Source organism: Sprattus sprattus, assembly GCF_963457725.1.
Source record: "Sprattus sprattus genome assembly, chromosome: 21".
Lineage (NCBI taxonomy): Eukaryota > Metazoa > Chordata > Actinopteri > Clupeiformes > Clupeidae > Sprattus > Sprattus sprattus.
Window position 1 is genome coordinate 1,502,139 of NC_137919.1, and position 6,034 is coordinate 1,508,172.

Here is a 6,034-nt window from a genome sequence, read left to right on the forward strand (position 1 = left end):
CACAGCACAGTAAAATATAGTAATGTGTAGCATAGCATAGCATAGCATAGCATAGCAAAGCAGTACACAGCATAACATAACATAACATTGCAATGCACAGCACAGCACAGCACAGCACAGCACTGAACAGCACAGCACAGCACAGCACAGCACAGCACAGCAATGTAAATCATAGCATAGCATAGCATAGCATTACACAAAATAGCAAAGCATAGCTGTTTCTTGACGTAAATCCTAACTCTCCCCTGTCCCATGTGATCCCCATGCTTCTCCAGTCCAGCGCGCTGCGTGAGATCGAGGACAGCATGCAGGTGTTCTCAGAGCTGGTGCGTGCGGTGCAGCGGGCCCAGGCGGAGCTGGTGCTGGCCATCGAGGAGAGGCAGAGGGAGACGGAGCGCTGGGCCCAGGGCCTCATCGCCGAGCTGGAGAAGGAGATCGCCGACCTGCGCAAGAGGAACACCGACCTAGGCCACCTGGCACGCACGGAAGATCACATTCACTTCTTACAGGTGACAACGGTTTAACAAAAGCTTAACATCGGATGGAGTAAGATCATGTTTACCAGTGATACAACATTAATGATATGGCATTTTAAGTGTTCTTTAAGGGACTGTTTCTGTGTTTTTTTATTTTCTTTAGTTTAATTGTTAAAAAAAATACATTTTTCTTACAATATTTATGCTAAAATCGATTTTCTTAATTAAAAAAGCGAGGGTTGTCAAGCTTACACCTATTTGTGCATAAACAGGTTTACTATTATTTTTGTGCATAAACCCCAAGGGTTTCCCATGTGTAAACTAATAACACAGCTGTTTTTTTCTCCTTCCCTCTGCCACAGAAATTCCCAGCTCTTTGCACCCACCCACCCACTAAGGACTGGTCTGGGACCAGTGTGCACACTGAGCAGTGCGTGGGGGCCATCAGGCGGGCCGTGACAGGCTTGGAAGACACACTGGAGGAGGAGATAGAGAAGCTGGCAGCAAATGGTGGGATTGTGTTTGTATTGTTTAACGGTATCTTTTGATTAGTATTGTTAAATGGTATCTTTTGATTAGTATTGTTTAACGGTATCTTTTGATTAGTATTGTTAAATGGTATCTTTTGATTAGTATTGTTAAATGGTATCTTTTGGTTAGTATTGGTAAACGGTATCTTTTTATTTGTATTGTTAACAGGTGTGTTTTGATTCGTGTTTTTATACGGTATCTTTTGATTAGTATTGTTAAATGGTATCTTTTGATTATTATTGTTTAACAGTATCTTTTGATTAATATTGTTAGACGGTATCTTTTGATTAATATTGTTAAACGGTATATTTTGATTAATATTGTTAAGCGGTATATTTTGATTAATATTGTTAAACGGTATATTTTGATTCATATTGTAAAACGTATCTTTTGATTCATATTGTAAAACGTATCTTTTTATTCATATTGTTAACCGGTATCTTTTGATTCCTATTGTTAGACGGTATCTTTTGATTCCTATTGTTAGACGGTATCTTTTGAATTATATTGTGAAACGGTATCTTGCAGACTTCATGTCCTATTGTATCACATTATTATTATGCATTTGAAAAAAGCACTTCATCATTTTGAGATGTCACAATTACGTGCACTGATTTCCTTTCTCAATTTTGTCCTGAACAGAACTAAAAAGAGTCAAGCAGTATTCAGGTATTGTGCATGTGTGTTTGTGTGTGTGTGTGTGCATGTGTGTGTGTGTGTGTGTGGGGGTGTGTGTGTGTGTGCTCATGCATGTCCTCGCTTGTGTGTAACACCATCCATATTTTATAGTCTGGAACATTTCATGTTATGTGACAAAACTCCCCCTCCTCATCAATTCAGTTCCTCCTTCATCTTACATTTTCTCAACACTTTTCTCTTCACCCATCTCTCTCCCCTCCTTCCTCTCTTGTCCTCACCCTCCCACCCTCTCACCCTCCCACCCTCCCACCCTCTCACCCTCTCACCCTCTCACCCTCTCACCCTCCCACCCTCCCACCCTCTCACCCTCTCACCCTCTCACCCACTCCTTCTTTTGTTCCCCCAATCTTTTTTTCTCCACCTAATTTGTATCTCTCACTGCACTGCAACCCCCTTTTTTCCTTGTCTACCACTCATTCATTCATTCATTCATTCATTCAAGTTCCCTTTTTCCACTCCTCCTCTTCATCAAACTAAATCACCCTCTCATTGCCCCCCGTGCCCATGTTCCCTTTTTCCACTCCTCCTCTTCATCAAACTAAATCACCCTCTCATTGCCCCCCGTGCCCATGTTCCCTTTTTCCACTCCTCCTCTTCATCAAACTAAATCACCCTCTCATTGCCCCCCGTGCCCATGTTCCCTTTTTCCACTCCTCCTCTTCATCAAACTAAATCACCCTCTCATTGCCCCCCGTGCCCATGTTCTCCTTCTACCCCCATGTCAATCCCCTCTCATGCAAACAACACACACACACGCACACACACACACACACACACACGCACAAAACACACACACACACAAAACACACACACACACACACACGCACAAAACACACACACACACAACACACGCGCAAAACACACACACGCACAAAACACACACACGCACAACACACGCGCAAAACACACACACGCACAACACACGCGCAAAACACTCACACGCACAACACACGCACAAAACACACACACACACAACACACGCGCAAAACACACACACGCACAAAACACACACACGCACAACACACACGCAAAACACACACATACACAAACATGCACACAACAAACAACACACAAGCACAACACACACACGCACACTAAACACACGCGCAAAACACACACAACACACACTAAACACACACGCAAAACACACACGCACACAAAAACACACACAACACACACGCACACAGAACACACGCACAAAACACTCTCAACACACACGCACACAAAAAACACACACCTTAAACACACACATGCTGCACACAAAACACACTCAAAACACACTCAACACACACCTTAAACACACACAATCCTCTCACCTTGTCTATCTTGACCTCCCCCAGTGGACTTGACCCTTGACCCCGACACGGCCAACCCTTGGCTGCAACTGTCGGAGGACTGCCGTCAGCTGCGTCACCTTGGCTCGTGGCAGGACCTGCCCGACTCGCCCGAGCGCTTCGACACGGTGGTGATCGCCCTGGCCCGCGAGCCCATCGCCGGCGGCCGCCGCTACTGGGAGGTGCAGGTGGGCAGTGTTGTACCTGAACGCGTTCATTGAACGAAAGTTCATGAACTCGTTCATAATTTTAGTGAACGTGAACTGAACGTTCTGTATTATTGCCTGATGAACGATACTGTGAACTCGTTCATTGTGGTGTCTGTGAACGGCATGTTCACTCTTTAAAATTTCGTTCAATTAAGGTGCCAGATTTCTCGAGAGAAACACACACATTTAACAGTCCTGTTTCCAATCGCTGCGTTTGCTCTCTTTAACTGAATGCCTGGCAAGTGTAAGAGCGGCAAGTTGTGTAGAGGCCGAAAGCGGTATTGCAGACATATAGAGATTTAGATATTTTTTTAGCTCGCAACATATTGAAAAAAAAGAACTGAACTAGTTCATTTTTTAGAGCTGTGAACTTAGTTCAAAATTTAGAATTATGAACTATAGACTGAACTAGTTCATTTTAAAATTTGTGAACTATGAACTGAACTAGTTCATGTTGAAAGTGAACTTTCCCAACACTGTAAGGGGTGTTACCTTCTATTCAAATAGGCCATGTCTGCAGACTCTTTGCCTTGATCTGGAGGGGGAAGGGAAAGTGAGTTTCTCACCTCCGTCCTCAGGTCAACCCAAAGAGTCTCACCCAGGAATGTTTACATGCTAGTAAAATACAAATACAAGGTATAAATAAGATTGAATTATTGATTGATTGATTAATTATTGACTGCAGGTGGGCGACAAGGACGACTGGTACCTCGGCGTGGCGCGCGCCTCCGTGAACCGCAAGGGCCGCATCGGCGTCAGCACTGCGCACGGCTACTGGGCCCTGGCCATGAAGAAGGGCGGCGAGTACCGGGTCTCGTCCACCCCGCCCCTGCTCCTCGCCCTGCCCGCCAAGCTCAAACGCGTGGGGGTGTACGTGGACTTCGAGGAGGGGCAGGTCTCCTTCTACGACGTCCTGGGGCGCGCCCATCTCCACACCTTCCTGGACAGCTTCCACGAGAGGATCTACCCCTTCTTCTACCTCTACTGCTGCGACAAGGCCTCAGACACCATGGCCATCAGCCCCCTCAGTGACAAGGCGCTCATTAAACAGTGTTTAGAGTGACCTCTGACCCCAGCTCCAATCAGCCCCCTCAGTGCCAAGGCTCTCTTTAAGCAGTGTTTGGAGTGACCCTTCTGACCCCCGCTCCAATCACCCCCCTCAGTGACAAGGCTCTCATTAAGCAGTGTTTAGAGTGACGCCTCAGACACCATGGCCATCAGCCCCCTCAGTGACAAGGCGCTCATTAAGCAGTGTTTGGAGTGACCTCTGACCCCCCCTCAGTGACAAGGCGCTCATTAAGCAGTGTTTGGAGTGACGCCTCTGACACCATGGCCATCAGCCCCCTCAGTGACAAGGCGCTCATTAAACAGTGTGTAGAGTGACCCATCTGACCGCCACTCCAATCAGCCCCCTCAGTGCCAAGGCTCTCTTTTAGCAGTGTTTGGAGTGACCCTTCTGACCCCCGCTCCAATCACCCCCCTCAGTGACAAGGCGCTCATTAAGCAGTGTTTGGAGTGACGCCTCTGACCCCCGCTCCAATCACCCCCTTGTCTGGGAATTCCCCGCCCCTTCACTGCATTTAATTTCCTCAGTTGGTCTGGCGAACTACTCAACTGGGGGCCACTTCAGTCACGTAATGGGACACGCCTTTAACCAATCAGACGAACGATACTATACAACGATACGATCGGTAATAAAGCAAACACATATTTTTTCTGTATGAATTGTTCCAGGGCAAGTTTCTGTTCTGTTTTCAAAGAAAACTTGCCTTATCGAAGTTTTGCGGTGCTTCGTCGGCCACCATGTCCAATGTTTAAATCCGCCAATGGCTAATAGCCAATAGCCAGTTTGTGATTGGCCCCAAGGATCCTTACAATGCTGAAATGAACTTGTATAGCAAGTTTGCCGGACCCACTTCTGAGGCAAAATGAAATGGGCCGGAAGAAGAGGGGCGAGACTTCCCAGACAAATCAGCCCCCTCAGTGACAAGGTATTAAGCAGTGTGTAGAGTGACGCTTGTGACCGCTGCTCCAATGAAAAGGCTCTCTTTAAGCAGTGTTTAGAGTGACGCTTGTGACCACGGCCGCAAAGAGATGCGTGCTCTCTGTACCTAATGATTGAAGTTGTTATATCTTGGATTCAATTTATTTCGATGTATGGTCATTGCACAGAGTACAGGTACAGAGGCAACGAAATGTAAAACACTTTATATCTTTATATTTATGCTATTTCATAAAGGTTTTTTTTTTGTTTCTTAAGTAGAAATGACAGTTTGACAATTGATCTGTTTTAAATTCTGTTTTCACAATGTATGGATTAACAGCAGTACATATAATCAATTTTGAAATCATTAGATGGTTTCAGATTTTGTAACTAGAATTAATGAGCTTTTGATCCAGTCAGCAGCTATATTCACTTTGGAATAAGTATTTGATTATGTTTAAAACGAAACAGATGTACTGTAACCAGTAATAAATGCAGTTCAAGTCAGAACTCAGTTTTTGAACCGTCTTGTATGGGGGACAAAAATGAAATATGCAAAACACCTGCAGACCAAAAGAGGGTGATGTTTCCTCCACCCAGTTACAGACGCTCTCTCACACACTCACAATTCAAATGCAAATTAAATGCAATGCAAATATGTACAGCCCACACACACACACACACACACAAAGCTTTGGAGATTGCTTTTGTTTTAACAGAAATTAAAAATTTAAATGAATTTGAGAGGAAGACAGGCCTCCAGCACCACAGAGAAGATCCCAGCACTTATTACACTTCTGA

At 45.1% G+C, this 6,034-nt stretch overlaps 1 pseudogene across 1 annotated transcript in view; it reads left to right on the top strand.

Moving 5' to 3' along the window:
• The window catches only part of LOC308382348, a 27,987-nt pseudogene extending 22,244 nt beyond the window's left edge, over window positions 1-5,743 (top strand). Inside the window, exons 13-17 of the transcript XR_013969098.1 lie at window positions 276-509; window positions 839-986; window positions 1,650-1,676; window positions 3,047-3,228; window positions 3,935-5,743. The product of XR_013969098.1 is annotated as an uncharacterized misc_RNA (transcript). The remainder of the gene's footprint in view (window positions 1-275; window positions 510-838; window positions 987-1,649; window positions 1,677-3,046; window positions 3,229-3,934) is intronic.
• The last annotated feature ends 291 nt before the right edge of the window (window positions 5,744-6,034 follow it).